Source organism: Bison bison, unplaced genomic scaffold, assembly GCF_000754665.1.
Source record: "Bison bison bison isolate TAMUID 2011002044 unplaced genomic scaffold, Bison_UMD1.0 scf7180017864270, whole genome shotgun sequence".
Taxonomy (NCBI): domain Eukaryota; kingdom Metazoa; phylum Chordata; class Mammalia; order Artiodactyla; family Bovidae; genus Bison; species Bison bison.
In genome coordinates, this window is record NW_011494842.1 from 4,925,588 (window position 1) to 4,936,683 (window position 11,096).

General features: G+C 45.2%; 1 protein-coding gene across 1 annotated transcript in view; it reads left to right on the forward strand.

Moving 5' to 3' along the window:
* The first annotated feature begins 5,662 nt into the window (after positions 1 to 5,662).
* KLHL31 (kelch-like family member 31) overlaps positions 5,663 to 11,096 on the forward strand; it is a 19,721-nt gene continuing 14,287 nt past the window's right edge. Inside the window, exon 1 of the mRNA XM_010848708.1 lies at positions 5,663 to 5,889. The gene's annotated coding sequence lies outside the window, so the exon portion shown is untranslated. The remainder of the gene's footprint in view (positions 5,890 to 11,096) is intronic.

Consider the following 11,096-nt stretch of genomic DNA (forward strand, 5'->3'; position numbering starts at 1 on the left):
GGAGCTTGTCTGGGCTGTGGTTCTATCTGCAGAAGACCCGTTTTCTCCTTTCCTTTCCCTGGTCTGTTTCTCTGGTCGTCCAGCTGAAACGATTCCTGAGCTGCACGGGATCCTTTTTTAAGAAAAAAATATTTTAATATTTTGCTTTTTAAAGCAACTTCCAGAAAATTTAAAGCTACATATGTGACTCACATACTGTGTATATATGCTGCTCTATACACTGAAATGCATCTCTAACTTTCAGTCAATTAGTATACGGCCCATCCCACACCTAGACAATCTACAAAATGAGAAGATGCCTTTGAGACCAAACAGACACTATACCACTTAAGAATACACTTGTAACAGTCCCAGCACATAAACAATCTATTCATTTAGTAATTTTCTGAATTAAGTAACCAATTAATTAACCAAATAATGTATGTGCTAAATACCGTGTTGTGACTAGCATTAGAGCTGTGGACACATTAGACAGACCTACCTCCATCGAAGTCAAGGTCAGCAGCATGGCCTCTGGAGCCTGACCATGTGGTTCACATCATGGCTCCACCCATCACCAGCCACGTGCTCTGGAAGGGGAACTGAAGCTGCTGCGGGAACACAGAAGTTGAGCTGAAGGTTCAAGAGAGGATTTTTTGAGGAAGTGATATTTAAGCCACGAGGCAAAGGATGAGTTAGGAATTGTTAGGCAAAGGTGAGGAAGAGATCACTCGGGCAGTGGGAACAGCAAGTATGGAAAGCCAAGGCAGAAGATGAGTATGGAATATTGGGGGCCCTTGAAGAAGGTTTTGAATGAAGGGATCACAGAGGTGGACACTGTGGGACCAGGTGGCTGAGAGGCAAACCAAGGTTTGCAAAGTGGTTTGCAAACCACTACAAACCAAGAAGGAGTTGAGACTTTCTCCTAAGAAAATGGAAAGCTGTGGGATTTTCTGTAGGGCAGTCACATGATCAGATGTGAAGAGATCACTTTGACTGTACTGTGCAGAGGATGGATTGGAGGGAAGCAAGAGTGGACACAGTAAAGTCATTTTGGGGGGATTTCATGATGGTCCAGGTGAGAGGTGCTGATGGCTTGGAGCAGAATGGCAGCAGTGAGAAGAAATTATAGATACGTAGCACAAGGACATGGCAATCAATCAGATGTGGAGATGCGGGCACGGGGTGGTGAGGAAGAGGTCATGTATGAGCCCAGATTTACCATTTAAGGAACTGGACGAGGGGTGGCTTGTTCACTACCAAAGAGAATATTGTAAGAGGAACCTATTTGGAGGGAAAGGGTGACTCCAGTCTTGGAAAGATATTCTTAGATATCTGTGGATATCTAAGAATGCATGAGCTCGTCTTCCAGTTTTGAGGCTGAAAAGAGAGTCCAGGACAGACGTGAAGGATTGTAATCTTCAAGAGTTGAGCAGAAGACCTTCCGTGAGGAAAAGAGGATAAGAAGAAACAGCCAGAGCAATTTGAGGAAAACCAAAACCAATGGGAAAAGGGCATTTTTAGTAGGAGCAATTGGTCAGCTGTGTGGAATCATTCTGAAAGGTCAAACACTGGCAAATGTCCAAAAAAACCCCAGTGACCCAGGGTTATTTACAACCTTGGCAAATCACTTGGTAGAGGGCAAACAGGGAGGCTTGGTTGGATACAGTTAAGGGGAAACGGAAAGCAACAGGAGACAGGCAGCGCGCCTGAGAAATGTGCCTGTGAGGACGTGGAAGGAAATGTGGCTTTAACTGCAGGGAAAAACAGACTAAATGGAAAGTTTTGTTTGCTGTTGTTGTTTTTTAATAGAGAAAGCGTCTGTACCATTCAATGGTGGTAGAAATTAGCTGCAGATACGGAGGGTGGGGTTCCCAAACAGGTGGTTGCGGCAGTGGTCCACAGTTGGGTTTAGGAGGAGGGCTGCTCCACGTCATTTGCTTATTTATTCTTGGCTGCGCTGGGTCTCCATCGCTGTGCTGGTTTTCTCTACTTGCTCCTCTCTAGTTGTGGTGCTCAGGCTTCTCACTGTGGTGGTTTCCCTTGTTGCGGAGCACAGGGTCTAGGGTGGGTGGGCTTCAGTAGTTTGGGGGCACAGTAGTTGTGGGACACAGGCTTCATTGCCTCGAGGCATGTGGTATCTTCCTGGATCAGAAATCGAACCTGTGTCTCCTGCGTTGGCAGGCAGATTCTTTACTACTAAGCCTTCAGGGAAGTCCGGGCTGTTACAACTTAATGAAGAAACGTCAGGAACTTTTTCCAGTGGATCTGAAGATGTGATACTGAAATACTGAGTTCTGATGAAATGGCTTCTATTGTCTTTTAACAAACCCTTTCCTTTCAGATGCTGAGTAACCAAGCATTCCAAATCCTTGCTATTCAAAGCGTGGCCCTGAGACCAGCAGCATCAGCGTTACCTGTGAGCTAGTTAGAGAGGCAGAATCTTGGGCCTCACTTCAGACATCCCTTAACCAGAATGAGTGCTTAAAAATGTTCTCAGGAGTCCCGTATCCGCTAAAATTTGAGAAACAGCATTCTTAATGACTTCCTATTAAATCTAAGAGTTGAGAACTGACTAAAGGGTCAGAGCTGTAATCTACAGCAGACACATATAGTTTAAGGACCACGCCTTTTTGTCCAATGGTTCTTTCAGCTATACAAGTTTTTTTTTAAAGACACACTTGTTTTAGCTACAGAATCCCTATGAATTTCTATAAGAGACAAATAGGATAAGGAAAAAGCAAAGTATCACAACACTTTTCAGCTTTGTATTTTGCTGTGTTGTCAGTACTACTTTTTAAAGTAATCATTTATTTATTTATAATAGTGGATTTTTTTTTTTGAGAGATCTTAGCTTCCTGACCAGGGATTGAACCTGCGCCAGCTGCAGTTGAAGTGCAGAGTCTTAACCACTGGGCCACCACGTATGTCCGGTGTTTGTTTTTTTTAATAAACTCTAGTTTATTGAGTATCTACTATATGCAGCGTGTTGGTTCTGGGATGGCAGTAATTAACAAGAAAAATCCCCTGCCCTTAGGATTTCATATCCATCCTCACTCAGCTCAGTTTTGTGGCCTGCCATTATAATACTCCTTGGCATACACCCTCCACTCTCTCGTCCCCTAACTTCATTGCACTCATTCAGTGTCTAATTATTCATTCATTTATTCACCTAGTCAATTAATAAACAATGACTCATCAGCCAATATGTGCCAAGCACTGTTACAGGCACTTGGGACTCATCAGAAGAAGACCCTTGGTCTCCTGGTGCTCACATTTGAGACGGCCTGTGGTACAGGGTCCAGAGGAGAGGTTGGTGAAGGAGAGATGGGCACCAGCAACGGAAACAAGTAAACTACCCACCTTGCAATACCCCTTCTCCGGTTAAGTCCAGCTCACTGGTTTTTCTGCAGTTGAAGTTGGGTTAAGAAAAGCATACACGCAGACAGACAGGTCTCAGACCCACAGTCACCGCCACTGACCTCAGTGGGGCCTTCTATCCTGCCAGGCAATCCCAACCCACATTCCATCACCAGCACCATCTACTCTACCCCAGTCTTTGCTGATAACTCACCTAATATTTTCTCTCTCTTTCTAAACCTCTAAAGTCTATAAAGGTTAAAGTCCCCAAATGCCAGAGCATTCTTTCCCATGCGAATCTCATCATGAACATCTTTTTGTCATAATAGACTTCAATACATAAGCTCCCATTGCTTTAAAAATAAAGATTAAATGTCCTAATATACACAAGGACTCCTTTTTCATCCACATACAGGCTCCTTTTTCACCCACATTCTATGCCCCGCATTTCTAGCATACAAACCACAGCAGAAGTTGAATCCTGGCACATGTAGTTACTCTGTAAATGTTTTTAAATCAAAGTGTCTTAGATTTCCCATTTCTGCCATTGATTTCTTCCACTTGGGTTCATACCGCTATGTAAAATAATAGTCTATTGAAAGGATGACCTCAGTGTTGTTCCAGTAGAACTGAAATGAACAGTATTGAACCCTCGAAAACAGTGTTGGCTCCAACACCTACCTCTTAGAGGCTCTTGCCATTCAGTTCAGTTCAGTTCAGTTCAGTCGCTCAGTCGTGTCTGACTCTTTGCGACCCCATGAATCGCAGCACGCCAGGCCTCCCTGTCCATCACCATCTCCCGGAGTTCACTCAGACTCACGTCCATCAAGTCAGTGATGCCATCAAGCCATCTTATCCTCTGTCGTCCCCTTCTCCTTCTGCCCCCAATCCCTCCCAGCATCAGAGTCTTTTCCAGTGAGTCAACTCTTCGCATCAGGTGGCCAAAGTACTGGAGTTTCAGCTTTAGCATCATTCCTTCCAAAGAAATCCCAAGGCTGATCTCCTTTAGAATGGACTGGTTGGATCTCCTTGCAGTCCAAGGGACTCTCAAGAGCCTTCTCCAACACCACAGTTCAAAAGCATCAATTCTTCAGCTCTCAGCTTTCTTCACAGTCCAACTCTTGCATCCATACATGACCACTGGAAAAACCATAGCCTTGACTAGATGGACCTTTGTTGGCAAAGTAATGTCTCTGCTTTTCAACATGCTATCTAGGTTGGTCATAACTTTCCTTCCAAGGAGTAAGCATCTTTTAATTTCATGGCTGCAGTCACCATCTGCAGTGATTTTGGAGCCCCAAAAAATAAAGTCTGACACTGTTTCCCCATCTATTTCCCATGAAGTGAGGGCACCAGATGCCATGATAGAGGCTCTTGCCATTATACCATCATTATCATAAATACTGATGTAAGGCTCCTTTTTTTTTATCACAGCAGGAATAGAGTTGAGTACTTTGGTCTTTTGTTGGAAGTTCTACCCACTGGGTTTAACTTTTGATGTCGTAAAACCACAAAATTTTTAATTAAGGCCCCTTGCTGCCCAACAGTGCCCAGGACACTTGCACCCAGGATTCCCACTCCTCCTGAGTCCTCTCTTGGTTCTTCTTTTCTGCAGATGGTCCCAACACACCCAGCTTCCTTCCAGCCCCCTCCTTCAGGATACAGAACTTCTCAGTGAGCCACAGCAGCAAAGCAATGCTGAACTCACGATCTGACTAATCAAGAATAATTAGAACATTTATTTTCCATGATCTGTTTTTCTATTATTGCAGCCTACTATCAGGGTAACTTTTTTAGCAGCTATTTCACACTCCCAGAACCTATTTAAAGCTTGTGGTCAGTTATGACCCTCTCTGTTTCTCCCCCAACAGGAAGCACTGCCAAAGTATTTCCCCAAGCTCTGGGTGTGCTGGGGTGCGTGTTCATCTCAGGCTTCCATGGGGACCACCGGAGAGTCGGGGCTGTGAATCTCACCCCGTGGAACTGTGACTCCAATGATGATGGTGCCATGTGCGAGCTACCAGAAGCTCCTCTTCTAAAGAACAGTCTATTTATAAGCCCAGTCTTCTCAAAGGACCTGAGGTGACCAGGCTATTTACCTTTCCAGAAGCTCATTTTACCCATGACATTCCCTTTCTCTGACCCAGTCCACACACACTCTAATCTGCTTCTGACAATTAAATATCTACCTAATTAATTTTCTCTCCTCACTCTCAGGTTATGGGGGCTTGACTATTTTTTGTTTTTCAATAAGTGGGGAGATCAAGAAACCCAAACCCTCTCCACCAACCAGAGGCTCCGCCCTCTGCCCCGGGGTGGCCTGAAATTGAAGCCAGAGAGGGAGCGGAGGGCAGAGCACAGGCTCGTCGCCGCAGCCGCGGGGCGGTGAAGGGTCACTCTAAGCACTGCTGCTGCTGGACGCGTCAGGTGGCTGCTGGGGGCTCCGCACCGGGTCTTCCTCCGCCCTCTCGCCACAGATTGCTTCTCAAAAGGAGTTTGCAGCTGAAACTTCAGCATCGCAAGTCTCGGGGACGCCCCTCACACAGGAGGGTAAGGAGCTGGGGCCCCAGTCTCCAAATCTGGGGGGTGAATGACAGAGGGTGGGAGGGGGGTGTCTGTGTGTTCGCGGTGGTAGTGATTTTATAGACAACGATCTCCCCTTCGTCATGTCCTCCAGTCCTGAAGCCGTGAGCTAGAAAACATTTTCTTGAAATCTAAGGAATGTGAGGAGGAAGTATAGTTATAGAAAGGCGTGAAAGTAAAGTGACAATTACTAACACTCATTTTAAGTCTCTAATGCTAATGTAGGTTTTTCTTTTTCTGTGTTAGAGAGGAGGGAGGGGAAATAAACCTCTGAGGTTTTGTTCTTAAAGTTTAGAAGTTCATCTTCATTTTTATCAGGAACATCAGGAGCATTTAGTATCTGATAAGTTTAGATAAAATATAATCTGTTGTGTTGAAATCAGTACCAACAAATCAGACAGCTCTTTGAATTCCCAGAAACAGAGCCTATTGACAAAATGTCTTCTGCAAAAAAAGAACAGCGTTTAATTTAACTTTAAAACAAGTTTTTGTTCCGGATGTGCACCTGTGGCAATACTGACCTATGTTTTATGCTAGAAATCATTTTGGAAGTGGAACAGTAAAATGGAAACCTCCCCTAAAGCTGGACTTCGCTTAAAATGGCAAGAGGCAGAGGGCTGCTGTTTCTATTCCCGGAGTCAAGCTGCCGGGCGGACACACGCGGTGGCTGGAATGTGCTGGGGCCGGGGCAGGCGCAGCTGCTGCCCCCTTGGCAAGAAGGCCCTCTGGGATCCCAGCTCGGTCTGGCAGGAGAGTGACAGGGACACTTGGACACACAAGGCTGCCCAGGCCGCACCGGGCAGAGGCCTCCCAGGAGGCGGGGTGGAGGGCGGAAGGAAAGAACACGTTCTTACTTATGAAGTGACGGTCCCACTCTGCAATCGTTTCTAGGAGTTTTCATCTGAAATCTGTTTCAGGCCATGAGGGACGAGTGTGATCCTACCACGTGAGCTTGCCCCTCGTAAAAGAGAGTAGAATTACGTTAGCATTTCTTGGCAGCCTTACTTCAGTCCAGTGGTTGCAGATCTATTAGATTGGCCAAAAAGATGTTATGGAAAAACCTGAACGAACTTTTTGGTCAACCCAATATTTGGGGTTATGGACCTTTTTCTGAACCTATGAAAGCTCTGGGCCCACTTAGAGAAAAATACACATGAACACACATGCAGAATATGTTTTCATAATATTCCAGAAATTTTCATGCAATTCCTGGACTCCTGAAACCCAACCCAATAAAGGGTTGCCTGATATAATTCAGTACAGCCAGGTAATTTCAGATACAAACCAGTTTTTAGTATAAGTTTGTCCCAAGTATAGCCTGGGATATACTTAAATTCTAAAAGATGATTAGTGGTTTCTCTGAAATTCAAATTTATCTAGAAATCTTCTATTTTTATTTGCTAAAGTTGGCAACTCAGACCCAAATGCATGATCCCGGGGTGAAGAATCCCCTATCTCTGTTGGTTTATCCATAGTTAATCATGAGTTGATACTACCAGTCTAAAAGGCCATACTGAAGGGGGGTCAGGGAGAAGAAGTGATACAGATCAGACTTTGACAATTCTAACAGCAAAGGCCAGCTGTTTATTCTTAACTCTGTAAAATTTTAGAACTGAAAGGTATATAGCTCCTCATTTGACAGATGATTAAACTGAAATCTTAAAAAATTGAGTGTTTTGCCACAGATCATTCAGATGGCTACAGCAACATTAACACCAAAACCCAATTCTCAGTTCTATGATGACCAGATCATTAGTCTTACAAACCAGATTTCCAACCTCACTTCTCACAACCTTAACATACACACACCAAAGACTAGAAACAATAAAGAGCTATTTTACTAAAATTTTCAACAAAATCAAGGCCAAAAATCTTAGCACAGAGTCCTTACATTGTGTATGCAGATTTAACCGAAGGTAGCTTTAGGTATAGAGTCTGTACACTTTATAGATAGACAGGTCTCTAGCTAAGTTGATCCATAAGAGATTGGCAATATTTGTCTTTAAGCAAAAGTTGATAACTTTATATTCAACCTAACACTTAAAAGGAAGTGTTTGATTCTCTGGTCAATAAATCCACGCAAGATCTCCTTGAACCTACTTTTGCTTTTGGCTCACCCAAACTACTAGAATCTCATAGCTTCACTGCCCCTAATAAGATAAAGAAACTCACAGGCTCTGACCGTCTCTAAACAAATCTGTCTCACATTGAGAAGGGCAGCTTCAGGGCTTCAGTCTGGAGCCAGAAAGAACCATTTCATGATCTCCATATCTACCCTTTGAAATTATAAACTTGAGTTCCACCTCATTCAGTCTCTATCTGCTCATGCTGGAAGGAGCTAACCTTTTAACCTATGAAAGATTACAAGCTGCCCTGGAGGTAAGGGTAATATAGGGGGTCAGGGTTCAATCTGGATTTGGATCTTTGCTCCACTACGAATTATGTACCCAGTGTGTGAACTTGGATATGTCTTTTAAATTCTCTCAGAATATTAATTTCCTCATTTGTAAAGTGAACATAATATCACCTGCCTTTTTGGAATTTGCATGATGCTTAAATTTATAAAAATAGAATCATGTATTTACCTGGGCACAGAACACAGTGGTCCTCAACGTTTGCTAGCTCTATAAATATTATCAATATTTTAGGTAGAAATAAAGGTAATGGTTTCCATTGAATACAGAGTCTAGATTCATGCTTGATGATTTATATTTAGGAGTTAATTATTCACATACTTAAAATTTTCAAAGACAAAAGAGCATAGCAAATTTGACAGCTCATGTAACTGCCCACTCATTGATCACACGCTGAATACGTGATCCTATTGTCAGAAATGATAGAAGTGCTGAGAGCAGTGGCGGGCAGTGGGAGGAGAGCGTGGCCTTATGTTGCCTTTTGCCCACTTTCTAACGGGCAGCTCTTCTAGGGCACCTGGGAGGTTGCTCTGGGAGACAGTGGATGTAGCAGAGGGGGAAGGAGGCTGTGGGCTTCAAGACCAGAGGAGAATTCTCCGGGTTCCCTCCACAGAATGAAAGCATGGCTCAGTTGGGAGCCTTCTGCAGCCTTCCGCACCCTGCACCTCTTTTACTCAAAAAGGGAAGGGACAGAAGGGGACCAGCAGTGCCTCCTAACAGCTGCTCATCCCGTTACACAAGCTTGCTGCCAGGGCTGGACCTGCTCCGTCTAGTGTGTCCTGCTACGGCAGGGCCACTCCCGGTCCCAGGGTGCTGGGAAAGTGCTTCCATCCCAAGGGGACGACTCATTAGAACCCCACAATGGGGAGGGAGAACCCAGCCCTTTGTGCTTCAGAGAAAAACAGAGAAATAGTCTTGAAAGTGTCCCAGCTGCAGGCTGCTCAGCTAGGCTGACCATGCAGACCCCATGCAGACTGACTGTGACCCCCATCAGAGCCCCCACCCCCGCCGGGACCCATGGCAACAGCTACCAAGCTGGGGGGTTCCCTGACCACTGGCCACAAAGCACTCACTCGTCAAAAAAAGAAAAACGCCTTGAAAACAACAAGTAGAATGCTCATCCAACTTTGAGTTGATATAATAAGAATGGAAGGCTTTCCAAACTGTAACTCAATGCCTGGGTTATAGTCTGGATCATATAAGGATGTATACAGGCAACTAACTCACTGGCGTAACCTCTGCGTCTCCCTTGCAGCCACATTTTGGTATCATCTGTGGCCATCATCTGTGATCATTTACAATATGACCCATATTGGGTCATTATGGGTGCATAATGAACATTTGTATGATTGTAAAAACTCATACACACACACACACACACACACACACACACACATATAGTAGCTTCCCTGGCGGCTCAGATGGTAAAGAATCTGCCTGCCGATGCAGTAGACGTGGGTTTGATCCCTGGATTGGGAAGATCTTCTGGAAAAGGAAATGGCTACCCACTCCAGTACTCTTGACTGGAGAATCCCATGGACAGAGGGGCCTGGCAAGCTCCGGTCCGTGGGATCACAAAGAGTAGACACTACTGAGCAACTAAGACTTTCACACATAATAACTGAAGGATCCACCAAGGGTTCCGGTGCATTGTTTTGACTACATGTTCACATATAACCTGGGACTGAGTAGTACATGTCTATGGACATTCTGTGTTTTTCTAATCTCCCTCCATAAGCCCACACCATCAGCCCAGCAACCCAGCACCACCACCAGATGAGTGAATAGCAGTGAATTAAACTGTTCCCCTTTCCTTCCATTCATGACCCAGGCTGCCTGCTTATAACTTCTTTCCTTTAAGGCTGCCTTTGCTTTTCATTTAAGTGTGATTGTAGAACAATGCTGGGTGTGTTAGTCACGTGGCATGGTGAGAGTGTGTGTGTGTTTGTCCCTAGCGTGCCATGTCAGAGAGGCCTCGGTGTGAGGGGCCTGGAGGGTCATCGAAGGCTTCCCAGGGTGCCTGCGGAGAACAGAGCCTCTGAGTCTTGCTCCCCCATCAGGAGGGAGCTGGTCGAACCTGCAGCAGGGACCAGAGCACCCTGCAGCTGCCCTACTGTTCTTACCCGTAAACTGAGAAGGGCTTTGGCCAGGGCCCTGTCTCCCTGGGAGACACCAGAGGAAAAGCATTGCCTAGGATGTGGGAGGCGGTGACCATCTCTGCAGCTGAGAGGACATCATCAGGACCTGGCCCAGTTTCCAAGGAGTGAGCCTGGACCCCAGGCTCCTCGGAGGCGTCTGCAGTGTTGCTGAAGGAACTCAGCCCCAACCAAGTACACCTGGGCAGGTGCCCGGACAGCTTTATCTCTGAGGTGCAGACCTTGGAACAGAATGCAACGGCAACTCTCGTAAAGAAAGACTGGACGTATGAGCATATCTGGGGAAATACAGCCACCAGGAAGGGGTCTGCAGGCTCTGACTTTAAAACTCTTAAATGGTCCCCTGCATCTAAGAGCTAAAGAAGCCTTTACAAAGTGCTTTTGAGGACTCTAAAAAGCCTCTCTTATTTAAGATATATATACGTATTTAAAATATATTAATTAAGAACATTCAGTTCAGTTCAGTCGCTCAGTCGTGTCTGATTCTTTGAGACCCCATGAATCGCAGCACACCAGGCCTCCCTGTCCATCACCAACTCCTGGAGTTCACTCAGACTCACGTCCATCGAGTCAGTGATGCCATCCAGCCATCTCATCCTCTGTC